General features: G+C 36.6%; 1 pseudogene; it reads left to right on the plus strand.

Moving 5' to 3' along the window:
- Positions 1–532: 532 nt before the first annotated feature.
- Positions 533–2197, plus strand: LOC139440756 (tigger transposable element-derived protein 1-like; annotated as a pseudogene).
- Positions 2198–18570: the final 16373 nt, after the last annotated feature.

The following is an 18570-nucleotide window of genomic DNA, read 5'->3' on the forward strand; positions in this document are numbered from 1 at the left end:
AAATCTTTTGATATGAGTCAACTAAGAAAGATTGTACAAACATACCTCATTTTATTGCAACTTGGCTCTATTGCACTTAGAAGATACTGCATTTTTTCTTTACAAATTGAAGGTTTGTGGCAACCCTGCATCTAGCAAGTGTATTGATGCCATTTTTCCAACAGCATTTGCTCACTTTTTGTCTCTATATCACATTTTGGTAATTCTCACAATATTTTGAACTCTTTTATTACTATGATATTTGGTATGGAGATCAATGATTAATGACCTTTGATGTTACTATTGTAATTGTTTTGGAACACCACGAACCATGCCTATATAAGACAGTAAACATAATTGACAAATGTGTGTGTTCAGACTGTACCACCAACCAGCCATTCCTCTGTCTCTCTCCCTCTCCTTGGGTCTCCCTGCTCCCTGAGACACAACAATATTGAAATTAGGCCAATTAATAACCCTACAGTGGCCATTGTGTATGCAAGTGACAGAAAGAGGTGCACATCTCTCACTTTAATCAAAGCTATAAACGAGTATGTTTCATTTGGAAAGCATGTTCAAAGCCAAGATAGGCCAAAAGCTAGGCCTCTTGTGCCAAACAGTCAGCTGAGTTGTGAATGCAAAGGAAAAGTTGTTAAAGGAAATTAAAAGTGCTACTCCAGTGAACACAAAAATGATAAGAGAAACAGCCTTATCACTGATATGGAGAAAGTTTCAGTGATCTGGACAGAAGATCAAACCAGCCATAATATTCTCTTAGGTCAAAGCTGATCCAAAGCAAGGCCCAAACCCTCTTCAATTCTGTGAAGGCTGAGAGAGGTGAGGAAGCTGCAGAATAAAAGTTTAAAGCTGACAGAGGTTGGTTCATGAGATTTAAGGGAAGAAGTTGCTTCCATAACATCAAAATGCAAATTGAAGCAGCAAGTGCTGAAATGGAAGCTGTGGCAAGTTTTCCAGAAGATCTACCTGAGCTATTTTTAAAAGGCTGCATGCTAAACAATAGCTTTCCAATGCAGAGGAAACAGCTTTATATTGGAAGAAAATGCCATCCAGGACTTTCATAACTAGAGTCAGTGACTGACTTCAAAGCTTCAAAGGACAGGCTGAGTCTCTTGTCAGGGGCTAATGCAGCTGGTGACTTTAAGTTGAAGCCAGTGCTTATTTACCATTCTGAAAATCCTAGGGCCCTTAAGAATTATGCTATATCTACTCTGCTGTGCTCTATAAATGAATCAACGGAGCCTGGATGACAGCACATCTGTTTAAAACATGATTTACTGCATATGCTGAGCCCACTGTTGGGACCTAATGCTCAGAAAAAAATGCAATTCCTTTCAAAATATTACTGCTCGTTGACAGTGCACCTCATCACCCCGGAGCTCTGATGGAGATATACAACAAGATTAATATTATTGTCAAGCTGGCTGATACAGCAACCATTCTGCAGCCCATGGATCAAGGAGTAATTTTGACTTTAAAGTCTTATTATTTAAGAAGTACATTTTGTAAAGCTTTAGCCACCATAGATAGTCATTCCTGTAATGGATCTGGGAAAAGTAAACAGAAAATCTTATGGAAAGGATTCACCATTCTAGATGCCATTAAGTACATTTGTGATTCATGGGAAGAGGCCAAAATATCAACATTAATAGGAGTTTGGAAGAAGTTGATTTCAATCTTTATGGATGACTTTAAGTCGTTAAAGATTTCAAAGGAGGAAGTAACTGAAGATGTGATAGAAATAGGAAGAGACCAAGAATTCGAAGTGGAGCCTGAAGATGTGACAGACTTGCTGCAATCTCATGATAAATTTTAACAGGTGGGGAGTTGCTTCTTATGGATGAGCAAAGGAAGTGATTTCTTGAGATGGAATCTACTCCTCAAAGATGCTGCTTAGATTGCTGACATGACAACGAAACATTTAGAATATTACTTAAACTTAGTTGAGAGAGTCGTGGCAGGGTGTGAGAAGACCGACCCCCGTTTTGAAAGAAGTCCTACTCTGGGCAAAATGCTATCAGACAGCAAATGCTACAGAAAAATTGTTCTTGAAAGGAAAAGTCAATTGATGTGACAAACTTCCTTGTTGTCACATTTTAAGAAATTGCCATGGCCATCCCAGCCTTCAGCAACCACCACCCTGGTCAGTCAGCAGCCATTAATATTGACACAAGTTCCTCCATCAGCTAAAAGATTATGACTCAAAAAAAAAAAAAAAAGATTATGACTCACTGAAGGTTCAGATGATGGTTAGCCTTTTAAACCAATATTTCTAAATTAGGCAACTTTTTTAGACACAATGCTATTGCATACTTAACAGACTACAGTATAGTTTAAATATACCTTTTGTATGCCCTAGGAAACTAAAGAAAATTGCTTGGCTCACTTGATTGCAGTTGTCTGGAACCAAACCTGCAATATCTCAGAGGTATGTTTGCATTTGTGCAGCAGGGTGCCTACTAAGCTAAGCTTTTCCTTTTTGAAACAAAAAAAAAGTCAAGTTTTGGTTAGTTTTGGGGAGGTGTGTGAAGGAAAATGTTGGCTCTATATGTGAGTGGACTAGTTCACTGTGAGGCAACAAGGAGTAGTGGGAGACATATAAGGAAAAATGAATTCACTTAAATGATTTCAAGCACAAAAATTTCAAAATCCTGTACTAATCATTGACTACTCAAACTAAGCAAAGGCACTCTCTAACCCTTGTTTAGCTGGGCTTCAGAAAACACAAGTCACCTTAGAATATTTATTCTCTGCTTTGAGAGTCACTAGACTAGTTTGCAAATTCCAGATGGGCACGAGTTACATCTGATGAAGAGTGTAAAACATTTTATTGTTGTTATTTGCTAATCAATACCTTCTTGAAATGCAGGGCATCATAGTGGAGGAGGCAGAAAATTTTCTTACCAACAGAGAAAGCTACTAGAAAGAAAGAGATTTCAATCTAACTTAGTCCTCAAGCTCAGGATTTGAGATGATCTGACTGGTAGAAAAGGATGTCAAAGGAGATGTTGCTGTGATGTAAGGGAGAGTCTGGAGAAGTTCCTGAGTAGCTAGCTAAGACTAGAATCCCTTTCAAGCCTCTTTGCTTCACCATTTAGGTACAAATAAGTATTCTACATGTGAATGTGTTCTAAAAAGTTATACCGTGTAGGCTGAGTCCAGAAAAATTACAATAGCAACATTCTGTGGTGGGACAGAATCAAGGGCAGCCCTGGGTCAGGGACCCACAGTGAACTGATCAGCATGGCCCACTGCTCACCGCCTCATGGCTGAAAGCAGCTCCACTATCTTTGGACCTGAGTAAACTCCAGAAATCCTGGACAGGTATCCCAACTGTGTCCTGAAGGGAGGGATTCTGGACTTCTGCCTTACGTGGCTAATGGAGATAGCAGAGGGGGGTCAAGTCATTGACTAAAAAATTAGAAAAGATAGATTTGTAGCTCTGGCTGGAGAAGTGGGTCTTTTTGGTTATATCTAATTCATCAAGCAGTGAAAGATGAATGACTATACTTGTTTAGATAGAGAATTCAAATTCTTGCTTAGAGCTTGTAGTATTATGTTTCCCTTTCTAAATAATTTTTAAACTGCCCATAGTCAAAAAGTGGAAACATTTGTCTTCAAAATATTTCAGCTATATTTAATGAATAAAATCTAGCAATAGTGACATGATTCTGCACTTGCTTCACACATCCTTTTGCTTATGCTAGTTCATTTCAGCGTCACTGCACCCCTGCAGGTTAGGCCAGATTACTGTTTGGGTGTTCAAGACTCAGGAAATAAATAATGTTTGAAAAGTTAAACTAAACATTCAGGTCTTTTGGGCCAGGTAACTTTGCCTTAAAATACCAGAGAACCATACACATACGAAAAAGTGCCAAGCACACCTTAAAGGACCTTAGGAGTAAGAGTATAAAGGGAGTTGATCCTTGTCTCCCTGCCCACCCTGGCTGATACCCATTTCAATTACCTACCTCTTGGAATTTTCTGGAGTAGAAAAGGAGGAAGAGGAAGATGGCAATGCTACCTGTCAAAGGAAGAACCAGAAGGGAGTACACTGACTCCCCTTCTCCACCTTCCCCATGATGTGGTGAAAGGGTTCTTGCATGAGAGTCACATGGGGGCTTGTTCTGAATGATGAGCCCTGGGCTCCCCTCCAGAACCTGTACCTCTCAGGTAGACTACAGGGAATCTTCCTTTTTAATAGCCTTCTCACATGGTTAGTCTGCATACTAATGTGTAAGGACCGCTGCCTGCTCCCTGCAAGGGCTGCCTTACATGTAAGTTTAAAGTCCTAGTATTGAAGTTATTTGATTAGCAGTGTTTTCAATATCACATAATTTGCTTATAAAGCCCTAATGAATCAGTCTGTGTTTAAGTCATTATAAATTCCAGAAAATTACTCTTTGCACTTATCCATGCTTATAATTAACCAGAAATACCTCAGCCTATGAATTAGCTTTTGAAATAAAACCATTTTGTTTTTAAATGTTTCCCTTCTGTTTTCAACTATTATAATGTGTTATAGCCTGAGGAAAATATATAAAACATGAAAAGAAAGGTCAATATTGAAATTGAAATCTTGTAATAAAATTATATGGAAAATTCGAATATGATTAGTTGAGAATAACACAGCCAGAACTTGGGCTGCTCCCTTTCAGTAAGTCGGACAGTTACACAGCACTATTTAGGTCTGCCTTGCGATTTTCTGAACCGACTCACGTCGTTGCCTTGCAGCATTTGCCCTCACGGCTCCCTCTGCCTGGAGTGCCTTCCACCAGATACCTACGTGGTCGCCCTGGCATTTTTTAGGGCTGCTCAAATGTCACTGTGTGAGTGCAGCCTTCCCTGGTGACTCGAGAGGAAGCAGCGCCCCCTCCTCTCTTCCTATCCTACTTATTTTATTTTTCTTTGTAGCACTTTTTATCACATGACCTATTTCATTTTTATAGTTAAATATTTAGTTGTGGTTGTTCCTCAGTAAACTAAACTGTGAGTTCTATGAGGGCCAGGACTTTTGTTTCATTTTTTTTTTTCATTGCTTTCATCCCCATCAGTGAACATGCCTGGACCATGGTAGGTACTTGAGAAAATTTGAGATAGCATTATGTTAGGTTACTTGCTCATGGTACCTGCGTGAAAAACGAGTGTTCATTACTCATTCAGTAAATATGTGCCACATGTCGTGTGGACGTGCCCAGGGTCTGGTTTCTGGGAGAGACTCTGTCTACCTTCATGAGTAGAAGGCCAGCTGCCTGGTCACTGGTGCATGTAAGGCCCAAAATGTTTCCCAGCCCCATTTTTCAGTCAAGACCATCCCTTCCTAAACCCTGGCTTTGTGCTAGTATTTTAACTCTAGCTCTTGACGTACAAGGAGACTTCACATTGGACTCCTTTTCCATTCAGGTGTGAAACCAAAAATTTTTGCCTCACTCCAGTCTATGTTTTGTTTGGTTTGGTTTTGATACCACCTCACATTCCACTTCAGCTTCTGCTCGCCCTGACTTTCAGGTTCTTCTTTGTTTCTGGCACATGGGGATTTCTCTCTTGGATTAACGATGGGCTATTTATTGAAAACATTTGTTAGCTTTTAGTCAGCAAGTCCATGTACTGGCGATAAGAGGCAATGCTTTCTGCATTGCCTACCATCTGGTCATGGGAATGAAATTTTCTTAAACACCTGAGAAACTCTGCTTATAACTCTGAAAGTATGGGTGGTTAATAATTGTGTTGATTCATTTCTATGGCAATGTGCCCTTAGGACTCTGGTGAAAAATAAAAATCCTAGTTCTTTTTATATTGACTTTTCACCTCATTATTCTTAAAAAATTTGCTTCTGAAGGCCCCATTTCTAAATCTTCTATTACCATTTCATGACTGTTTTTGTGAATTGTTGATACTTCATAGCCCTAGAAGCATAAATTATTATTCCAAAGATCCTATATCGTATTCAAAGTATCACATCGGAGATGTAGGCATAGGCTATTTTAATTCATCTCAAGGTGCCAATAAAATACTCTTAAAAGCTTTCACTAAAGATAACTTAATATTGAGTTTCTTAATATGAGCAAAGATAAAAATACTCAGAGAAGGTTAAATGCACAGGAGAGCCCCAGATCAGAGAAAGAATACATTTATAATTGAGTCATTTTTACAAAACCGAATAGAAATTGGACAGAAGAGTTGTCTCCAGCTTAGCCCGCCAGTGCTGCCGTGCCACTGTAAGAAATGCTTCCTGAGGCGCCTGGAGTGTGTTTCATCGGGCAGTTGGCTGCAGGTGTTCAACACTCGTTAAATGACGCGTTCGTCTGTCTTTGAGAAGGAATACCATCCCAGTGTTTTTCTTTTCTTTTTTAATTTCAGTCCATTTTTTCCAATGGCTTTATACCATGAATACTAATTATGAGGGGGAAATGTCCACGCATTTTCCCCAAACATCACACAGTAATTACTTTGGAAACAATGCCTAAAAATACCAGGTTTGGATTTAACAATCATTCACATGGCTTATGTCTATATAATGCCAAAGTTATAGGTTAACTAAACAAGCTCTCCCCTAAACTGAGTCATATTAATGAATAAACCAGTTAAAATTATCCTGTAGATAATTTTATCCTGTAGATAATGGAAGATCTAAAGATTGTTTACATCATTTTTTTACCATCCACAGGAAAGCCACTTTAGAGGATTCTCTGAGTTTCAGGAAGAAAATCATGATGGATGTATTTGTCATTTCTTCATATTATATAACAGTCATTCAAAACAAAAAAAATACCTTTGGGCTTTCTCTGTTCAAGTTAGAGGTAGAATTGTGTACTAGTTAAGAGCTCAAATTCCAGAGCAAGGCTGCCTGGGTTCAGTCTACTGCTTAGCATGTGACCTTGAGAACGTTACTTCATCTGTGAAGTTTCCTTTTGATTATAATAGTATAAGGTTGTTATAGGATACAATAATTGTATAGAAAATGCTCAAAATGGGGCCTGACATACACAAGTACACAGTAACTGTTAGTTCGCTGCCTCTTTCTGTCTTATCCACACAATGTAGTCATAAAAATTCATGTTTCCCACAACAGTGCTACCTACATACATAAACACAGCAATGAGACCACATGTCTATTTACTCCCGGTTCCTTAATAAGAGATATGTTTAGAATGAAGTCACATTAATCTGAGAAAAAACTCGGTTAACCATGCTTGTGTGATATTGCCCCATCTAAATTAGAGAGTCAATTTATCTAATCCTTATAGTAGTTACCATTGTGAGTCCATTATATTTCCAGGGGGTAAGCAGCAGATTAATGGAACTATATAGTCTAGTTTTTCTCCTTCCACAGCTTCTCACAAGAGAGATCTATAAAACCAAAAACAAAAGTCTTTAAAAAATTAGGAGAAACTAATCTTGAACAGAAAGAGTTCTTATTAATTTTCAGAGCTTCACTCTCAACTTCTAGTTCCTCTCCCTACAAATACACAATATAAAATCTACATTTCTTAAAACCAGAAATGAGATTATTACTATTATATAGAGTTAATTGCATTAATACTAGCAACATTTGAGAAGATAAGTCTTCTTTACTAGTATAGAATTCATGACACCTATATCATTTTTATTTTTATAGCATGAAGAAAAGTATTAGATAGTAGTGGAGCTTATGTTCAGTGCCCAGAAATTTAAATATACCTCTCTTGGATAACAAGTAATGTAAACATGTTAACAATTCTCCAACACAAAAATATGGATATTTCATCTCTATTATTTTCAAAACAACATAAAGATACTAGTTTTCTAACTTGAGATAGATACAGTTATAGAAATGAAATACAGTCATAAGACACTGAAAGCCCATTTAAGCTTATGTTACTTCTGATCAAGTATACTATATTGCATAAAGCATATGGATAGAGTCCATTGAAAAGCAGTCCAATTTCTATATAAATCCTCAAAATGGATTTTATGCCATTGAAAAAATTGCCTATATGAACATATTTTTATTAAATCCAACTATGAAAGCAAATATTTTTTCTTACATACTTATTGGTTTATTTTTGCTGTGAAAATGTTTTAAATCATTGTTTATTTTCCAACTACAGTTAACATACAATATTACATTAGTTTCAGGTGTACAACCCAGTGATCAGACATATAACTTAGTGATCGTCCCGATAAATCTCGTACCCATCTGACACCATACATAGTTGTTAGAATATTATTGACTGTATTCCCTATACTGTACCTTACATCCCCATGACTGTTTTGCAACAAACAATTTGCACATCTTAATCCCCTCACCTCTTCACCCATCCCCCAACACCCCTCCCATCTGGCAAGTCAAAATGTTCTCTATCTTTGAGCCTGTTTCTGTTCTGCTTATTTGTTTATTTTATTTTTGGATGTAATTTTTGATAGATATGTATTTATTGCCATTTTATTGTTCATATCTTTTATTTCTTTTTCTTTCTTTTTCTTAAAGAAAACCCTTAACATTTACTGTGATACTGGTTTGGTGGTAACAAACTCCTTTAGCTCTTTCTTATCTAGGAAGCTCTTTTTGTAGGTTCTTGCTTTTCATCACTTTGAATATTTCTTGACGCTCCCTTCTGGCCTGCAGTGTTTCTGTTGAGGAATCAGCTGACAGTCTTATGGGAACTCCCTTGTTGGTAACTAACTGCTTTTCTCTTGCTGCTTTTAAGATTCTCTCTTTGTCTTTAACCTTTTCCATATTAGTTATATTGTGTCTTAGTGTGGGCCTCTTTGGTTTCATCTTGTTTGGGACTCTGAACTTCCTGGACTTATATGTCAATTTTCTTTACCAGTTTAAGAAGTTTTCTGTCATTATTTTTTCAAATAGGTTTTCAATTTCTTGCTCTTCCTCTTCTCCTTCCAGCACTCCCATGATGCAAATATTGGTATGTTCAAAGTTGTCCCAGAGGCTCCTAACACTATCCTCATTTTCTTGGTACTCTTTTTTCTTTATGCTGTTCTGATTTGATATTTTTTGCTTCTTTATATTCCAAATCACTGATTTGATTCTTGGCTTCATCTACTCTACTGTTGATGAATGTGAATTATTTTTTGTTTTTATTAGTGTATCTTTCATTTCTAATTGGTTCTTTTTTATGGTTTCTATGTCCTTTTTTACACTATTAAAGTATTCGCTAAGTTCGACTACTCTTTCCCTAAGTTCATTGAGCATCTTTAAACCAGTGTTTTGAACTCTTAATCTAATTGATTGTCCCCATTTAGTTAAGTTCTTTTTCTGAAGTTTTGTTCTGTGTTCTTTCAGTTGGAAAGTGTTTCTTTATCTCCTCATTTTGACAGCCCCGCTGTGTTTGTTTCTATGTATTAAGTAGACCTGCTGTGTCCCCAAGCTTGGCAGAGTGGCTTAATGTAGTATGTGTCCCATAGGGCCCCATGGCACAGACTCCCCATTCTCCCTAGCTGGACACTCCAGGTGCCCGTCAGACTCATATGGGCTGTGTAAACTCTCATGTTGTAGTCAAGCCTTGATTTCTATTGGCACATTAATAGAAGGGATTTGCCCCCCGGCTGATCAGCTGCAAGGACTGACTGCAACCTGCATGGTGGATCAGCTGTGCAGAGACCCACCCCATGGAGCAGGAGCTACTTCAGCAGGGCTCTTGTGCCCACTAAGTTCACCCCTTGAGTGTGTCACTTGTAGAGGTAATTGGGTGGTGCTTACAACATGGTTTGAAGCTGTCCACTGGGTGTGCTGGCTCTGGGGTCTCCTGGGAGATGCAGGCCAAGTTCTGCCACTGCTTGTGTTCTGCCAAGGGCCACCCAGCATGAGCTACAACACAATCTTAAGATGGCTACTACTTGTGCTGGGCTTGGAGGTACCCTGGAGAGGTTAAGCTTCAAACCAAGACCAACTGCTTCTATCTGGGCCTGGAGCCATATAGTGAGCAGTACCTGGCATGGTGAAGCCAGATGCTGCTTATTTGAGAGATTTCAGGAAAGCGTGAAGCATGAGTCAAGACAGGACATTCTTATGGAAAACCCACTGGAAACAGCTTGAGTGGGCCTGCAAGTTGGATGGAGCAAGGTTTCAGTGAATCACCAAAACATGGTGAATGGTGTTAGCCAGGTTGATGGAGACGCATATATGGCACCTGCCTGTTGACTCTGTTAGGGGAAGACTCAGAAAAGAACAATGGCCTCTGTCAGCACTTCTGTCTAGGAGAAAGCTTCCCTCCAGCTCTGGTTCTGATACCAGACAATTCAGTTCTTCCCTGTATGTCCTTGGTTCCTTTTGCTGCCCCAATGCTGAAGCTCAGAGGAAGTGAGTCTCAGTTTGTGTGCAGGCCCTTTAAAGAAACACCAGGAACCCAGAAGCCCCCCATGTCACTCAGGCACAATCCCCACTATTTTTTTCCATCCAGAAGTTATGGGGACTTCTCTTCTTGGCACTGGAACCCTGGGCTGGGGGGCAGGGGGTGGTCCTGGTAGGGGACTGGGACTAATGCTCCTTAGCAGTCCCTCCAAAGCCTAGATAGCCCTCCCAATTTTTATCTGCCACAACTGGGTGTGGAACCAGCTCCTTCTGCGTCTCCGCCCCTCCCGAAGTCTCAATGTGGATTCTTCTCTATATCCTTAGTTGTAGGATATCTATTCAGCTAGATTTCAGGAATGATGACTGTTCTTTGGTCAATGAGTATACCATTTCACCACACTCACAGTACTCATTTAAAGTGTCCTGCCAAGACCATGACTGATACCTTACCTAAAAATATTGTGACATAAGTCAAAATATATGCTTTATTTTATTTTAGAAAACAGAAACTACACTAACCAGAATACTTGGGTGTTGTTTGCTAATAGTGCCCCTTACTATTTCATGTTCCCACCTTTCTATCCCTTAATTCTCCCAACGTATTTAATGGCTGGCTCTCTATTGCCGCCCACTCTTTCCTGAATCAGCCATATAGTAGTGCTTCCCATAGAGAGCTTGTCTTCTGTTTTCCCAGCATCAACATTTTACCTATCATAGTTACATTTCCTTGAACACCTGGAAGCTGTGTTAATGTGATGGTTAGGTAGCATATTTTCAGGTTGACAGATCTTCTCTGGAAGAAATTCCTTAATTCAAGGAATTGTGGTAGTTTTCTGGAAAAAAAATATTTTGGGATGGGCATGCTGTGCACTGCTTCAAAATTATTTCCTAGAAGTGACCATTTACTGTGCCTGAAAATGGAGTCAGATATGTTATATTCAGTAGATATTTGTTCTTAACAAAAACCTGAGGATTATAAAAGTGAATTCAATGATAGTATTAAACATGTTACAATGGGAGAATAAAAAAGATTTTTTCTTTGCAAGTAAATTAAGGCACAGATTGTCTAACAACACTACTCTGCTAGTAACTGTTGAAAACCCATTATCTATAACACATGATGAACAAACTTAATGTTAATTTCTTTATAATTTTAAAAGATTAAAAAGAATTTAAGTTCAAAGGTATATAGAATTTACAGCTTATTTATATATTCATGTAACTAGATTCTGTTGGTATCCATTTTGTGGAGATACTTTTTATACTAGGCCATCAATTTTTAAAACATTCACTGTTATTTTCTCAAGTTTAAACATATACCTAAAACATACTTTGGTAACATTGTCTCCTCACAAGTTGTAGAAAATCACAAGCTATTTAAGTCACACTGAAAGTAAAGTACTCCCTCTTTACATAAAGTTGCCTTCAATTTTTCGTGATCAGAATAATAAAATGATAGATCTCTTATGTTGGCTTAACAGATGAGCTGCATCTAAGTATATGGTTTTAAGTCATTATGATTCAATTCCCAGATCTATTTATCAAGATTGATATTTAAGTAATGGTGAGTAATGAAAGTACAGATTGAGTGATGAGAAGTGTTTTTGATAAAATGTCACAAATCCCATCATTGGTCAAAAATCTTTATTCTTTAATAATTAAATATATATAGTAGTTATACAATGCCAAGATTTTGGAAATTATTTTGAAAATGTAAAAATGGTATATTAATTAAGCAAATATTTTTTAAAATGATAATGACATTATATTTCTCTCAATCATTTTCTCAAGCTTCAAATCATACAAAAATATATAGAAGCAATATCTATGTCTTGATAAGTGGAAATAAATCATGCTTACAATGAAAACAGTACAGAGAAATTTGAAAAGAAAGAGGCAGCAGATTTTAAACATGAAAGATATGTACAATTATAGGATCAGAAAGAGGGAAAATTTTATATAAATGATACCAGTTGGAAATATTTTCAATTTGATTATCCTGAGTCACATTTGGAATCACCTCTCCAACATGAGGAGCCCAAACATGAGTTCACATGATACAATCTACTCTAATGAATGTGCTCATTTCTGTGATCCCCGAGAAAAGAAAAACTCATAAGGTGAGGCTCACAATTAACCTGACTCTGCATGGTGACCATTTCTTGACCACAGCAGAGAACACTAGAGTCCAAACAGAGGTGGCATTCCTGTTGAGCTGAGGTAGAAAAGATTAGAACATAGGGTAGCTTCAATGACTGGAATTCGAGCAAGTTAGTGAAGAAGAAGGGATAACGTATGCAGGACCAGAGTTGTACAGGGGTCCCTGATACAGTGCAAGACTATCCAAGGCTTACGAGAGAATGGCTGCTAAGGAATTTACAATAGAACAGACATATATACTCGAGGCCAGAGATTGTAGATGTTGGAGATCTAGCCCAGCCAGGGTAGAGGAATTTCTGTAATACCTTGTGATATACAATCAAGACAACAGGAAGAACAAGCCATAGATGTAAGAACCATGCCTTGTATTATGACTTGCTTTAGACCTCCCTTAACAAAGCCTAAAACTACGCTCAGAAAAAAATCCTTAGGAGAAACAGTGTTTGAATATACAGGGTCTGGCAGAAGTAATGCCTGCTTGAGTGTGGTTGTAGGGTAATAACATGGGTGTAATGATTTACAGTTTTAACTTGAACATTTCACCTCAAATGTCATATGGTGTGCTTGAGTGGTGATATTCTTCTGTTACAGAATTATGTGCTTATGATTTTGTAAGAAAAGATTTTTATTAAAAAGGGGCATTATTTGTGCTGGAGCCTATATTTGAGTCTTAAAAAGCTAAACAGCTTTGGAACTATTTGGGATTTCCACAGATTTGTCTGAACACAGTAAAGTATGAGCCTACAGTAGTTTAACCTGACCAGCTAGTGATGGAACCAACTATGGAAGCTAAAATCAACACTTCTCAAAGTAAGATAATAGAATTCAGAATCTGTACAAAGTATCACTGATGATGTCCAGTACACAATAAGAAATTATGAGGTATGCAAAGAATCAGAAAATGTAGCTCATAATAAAAAAATTGAAGAGAAAGTCAATAGAAATAAGACCTGAGATGGCATCAATATTAGATTTAGCAGACAACCATAACTCTGTTCAGAGAATTAAAGGAGAATGTATTCAAAACTAAAGGAGATATGGGTTTAATGAATGAACAGATAGATAATCCAGGCAGGGGTATTCAAACTATTTTATAAAGGAAGCAAATAGAATTATATAAAAACAAGTATAATAACTGTAATGGAAATGTCACTAAATGAATTTAACTGCAGACTGTAAATGTCAGAAGAAAGATGTTTGACTGTAGTTGCAAGATGAAAAAAATGAAACAGAGCATTAAAAACCCGTGGGACTATATGAAATTGATAAACAGAGAAGAGAGAATGAGGCAGAACAAATTTGGAAGAAATAAGAACTTTCCCCAAATGTTCTGGAGAAAATAATCTACTTACAGGTTAAAGAAGCTAAGTCAACTACAAGCTGGATGAAATCAAGGAAAACCATACAATACACATACCCTTTGGTGAGAATTTTAAAAGAAAAATAATAATAATTAATTAATTAATAACATGGAGGTCAAAAAACAAACACAAGAATTTAAAATATTTCTAACTAAATGTATGTAAAAATACAATATATAAAAATTTGTGGGATTTAGCTGAAATAGCACTTGGATTAAATTTATTGTTTTAAATGCTTGTACTAGAAAAGAAGAATGTTCTTAAATCAACTATATAAGTTTCTACTTAATATGTTATATAATAAAGAGGAAATTCAATGCAAAGTCAGTAGAAGAAATAAATAATACATAAAAAAGCATATGTCAGTAAACATAAAATACCTAAAACAAAAACAAATGTTGATTCTTTGAAGAGGTTAATAAATTTGATATGCCCTGTGCAAAACTAACCAAGAATAAAAAGAGGGGAAAAGCACAAATTAACAACATCGAGAGTGAAGTAAGTGATGCCAGTGCAAACCATGTAGATGTTGAAAAGATACTAATAGAATATTCCAAATAATTTTATGCCAATAAATTTGGAAATTTAGATGAAACTGGAAAATTTCTTGAGAATTCAAAGTGATTTACCAAAACTGACACAGGATAAGTAGACTATCTGAATAGTCTAAATCTATTAAAGAAATTAAGTTTTGATTATGAAGTCAAAAATCTTCCCAAATGGAAAATACCAGGCCCGGGAGGTTTAACTGTTAAGACTTATCAAATATTTAAGGAAAAAATAAGAAAAAATCTTACACAAATTCTTTCAAAAAATAGAGGGAGAGAGAACACTTTTGGACATACATTATGAAGCAATCAGAACTCTCAATTTAAAAAACCTGATAAAGACATTACAACAAAAGAAATTTACACATCAGTATTCCTCATGAGTATGAATGCAAACATACTCAATAAAACATTAGCAAATTGAATTTAGTAATATGTGTAAAAGATAATACTTTATAATTAAGTAGGATTTACCTTGAAGAATATAGGCACACTTCAAAATTGAAAGATCAATTAAGGTAATTTACAATATTAACAGAATAAGAGAGAAAACCTATAAAATCATTTCAGAGAAAAGTCATCTGACAAATCCAACCCTCGTTCTTTTTTTTCTTTTTTTAAAATTTTTATTGTTATTCAATTACAGTTATATGCCTTTTCTCCCCATCCCTCCACCCCACCCCAGCTGAACCCACCTCCCTCCCCCTAACCCTTGTTCTTGATAATGACTAAAAAACCCTCTCACCAAACAAATAATAAAAGGAAACATCCTCAATCTAATAAAAGACATCAACAAAAAATCCTACATGTTATATTTCATGATGAAAATTAAATGTTTTTTCCACAATAGTGGGGGAAAAATACCACAATCAATAAGACAATTATATCAAAGTTGCAAGATAAAATGTCAATATTCAAAATCGATTGTATTTCTATATGTTAGCAAAAACAATTGGAAATTAGATGTTTATAATACAACTTTCATTATTATCCAAAAACTGAAGATGCATACATATCACTTTAATGAAAGATGTACAAGACCTCTACACTGAAAATTACAATGCATCTCTAAGAAATATTAAAGAACTCTACATAAAAGGAGAGTTATACCATTTTATGGATCGATAATCTTAAGAAATATGTTCTCCTAAAATTGATCTACAAATTTAATGCAATCCAATAAAAACCTGCCAGAATTTTGGAAAAATTGACAGGCTATTTTAAACTTTATATGAAAATGCAAAGGACCTAGAATTACCAAAACAATTTTTTAAAAAGAACCAAGTTGGAGGGTCTATACTACCTCATGTTAAGACTTAATATAAAATCTCAGTGATCAAGCTCTGATCAGTGTGGCTCAGTTAGCTGGGTGTCATCCCAAAAACCAATAGGTCAATGGTTCAATTCCCAGGCAGGGCACATACCTGCGTTGCAAGTTTGGTCCCCAGTTGGGGTGAGTATGAGAGGCAACTGATCAATGTTTCTCTCACACAGCCTCTCCCTCTCCTTCTCCCCCTTCCCCTTTCTCTAAAAATAAATTAATGAAATATTTTTTTTAATTCAGTGATAAAGACAGTGTGACCTTGGTATAAAGATAGATAAATTGATCAAAGAAACACAATACGGGGTTTGAAATAAAGCCTCATTTTTATTGCCAATTGATTTGTAGCGGAAGCCAAGTTGATTGAATAAGGGAAGCAAAAACCCATCCACAAATGATACCAAAATACTCGGATAGCTATATAAAAGAAATGAGCCTCATACCATTCACAAAAATTAATTTTCAGTGAATTATAAATGTAAATGTATAAATAGAACTATAAAGCTTTCAGAATAATACATTGAAGAAATTTTTCTCAAAATTGGATAGGCAGTCATTTCCTAGGCAGGATACCAAAAAACTCCACAAAGCATAAAAGAAATATAAGTAAATTGTACTTTATCAAAATTTACATCTATTGCTCTTTGAAAGATACCATTAAGAAAACAAAAAAACAAGGCACAGACTGAGAGAAAATATTCACAATATTTATATATTTCACAAAAGACTTGTATTCAGGATACGTAAAGAACTCTTACAATAAATAAGATAACTGTATAAAATGGGGTGAAAGCTTGAACAGACGTGAATGGGCAACAAGCACATGAAGAGATGTTCAATATCATTAGTCATCAAGGAATTCACGATGAGGTTCCACTATACATTCACAAGAACAACAACTAAAGTTTAAAAACTGGAATTAACAAGTCAGGAAGTGAGGCAACTAGAACTCTCCCACATTGTCGATGAGATTGTAAAGTCATACAGCCCCTTTGGAAAAGTTTGACAGTGTCGTAGAAAGTGAAACTTATACTTACCATGAACCATTAATTTCATTCCTACATGTTTTTTCTCAGAGAAACAGAAACATATGTCCTCAAAAATACTTATACAGTGATAGTCACAGCGATTTATTCATAATAGGCAAAACTAGAAACAATCCAAAGGTTGTCAGTAGGTGAATGGATAAACAAATCACGGCATGTTCATACAACAGAATCGTACTCGTCAACGAAAAGGCTTGAATTACTAGTACATGCAACCACATAGGTGAATTTCAAAAAGAAGCCTAACCTGAAAGAGTACATGCTGTAGGAGTCCCTTCATATAACGTTCTAAAATGGGCAAAACTAATCTACAAAAATAGAGATCATATCTGTGGGGGGCAGGGGAGAAGACCAGGGGATTTTGACTGTAGAGAGGCAAAAGGAACTTTCTGGGGTGATGGGAAAGGCCTGTGTCTTGAAAGGGTTGGTGGTGTCCACTTGAAAGTACACATGCTTTGCAAAATTCTTTGAACTGTGCACCTAAAAACTGTGCTCATTTTACTTTATGTAGATTATTTTTCATTGCAGTTAAAATAAAAATTTTGAATGAGAAAAGTGACTGGTGAAAATTTATGTATCTCAAGGGTGGCAATATAAGTGGGAAAGGGGATGCAGCCAATTCATCTAGTACATTAGGAGTACAGGTTGAGCATTCATGTTGCTGGTAGATGCTGTTATAACCTGAACACCTGGTGCTTTATAAACCTGAGCTGGCAGTTTACAAAAGTAATAGTTCAGTGGTAACAGCAATCAAGCATAAAGTGTAACTGCCATAGCTATATTTGTAGTTAAGTAGAATTTTAGTATGATTCAACTAATTGAAAAGCGTAAAAAACAATATTTTGAGGAGTAGAAGAAATATTTCTCCAGGTAGAAGAAATATAATAGCAAAATTAAACTGAAACAACAAAAAGAATCCTATCTATCCTGGAGATTCTTGATCATCACCAAGCTACTGGAGTTTATTAGAGGTTTTATCTACTACTCAACCAGGGGAACTGTGCATTACCAAAGCTGAAGATTTCTCAGTCAGAAACATGCCCTATGCCTCTCAGATATTAGTAGGCTCTCCTAAGGCCATTGCTAAGAGGTTAGCAACTTCTACATCCAGATATGGGCTCCTTTTAGATTAACTGTTCATTCAGATTCTGATAGTATCTGAATGAACCATTTCAGTGGCTTCCTAAATTAGACTGTTCTCCATACAGTATCAGGGTTGCCTCTCTAAAGAGACAACGCTAACCCTAAATGTGACCACACTAACGTTAGCTAACTCTCCTACTGCAGAAAGGAGCACTCCAAACTCTGGCAGAGTGTGCGTGGCTCCTCACACCACGGCTCCAGCCAATCTTTCCATTTTCCTCTTCCACCACACCCTTTCCACCATCAATTCTCCAGGCACTCTGACATCTTCCCCACTCACCAGTCATGCCTCATTTTCTCATAAATCATTTACTATTCCCGAAACCCAAATGCTTGGAAAAATGCTTAATCATCCATGCAAACCCACTTCAAATGTCATCTCCTTTATGAAAATGTTTTCATCTGTCCAAGAAGAGTCTTTCCTTCCTCCCAGTTGCTACCTTACTTTGTACCATACTCTGTTACAATATTTATGCCATTTTATTCAGATTGCATGTTATTATATCTAACGTAACTATCAGATTATGATCAGTTTAATGTCAGGTAGTCTGCATCATTTACCATTAACTTTCCCCAAAACCATGCACAGTACATGAATCTCAGTAGCAACTCAATACATTTTTGCTGAAGAATGAACATTTGATCAGATAGAAAGCTTTTCCATTAAGATATAGAAGAGTATGGGCTCCCCATACTAGATCAA

This window comes from Desmodus rotundus, chromosome 2, assembly GCF_022682495.2.
Source record: "Desmodus rotundus isolate HL8 chromosome 2, HLdesRot8A.1, whole genome shotgun sequence".
Lineage (NCBI taxonomy): Eukaryota > Metazoa > Chordata > Mammalia > Chiroptera > Phyllostomidae > Desmodus > Desmodus rotundus.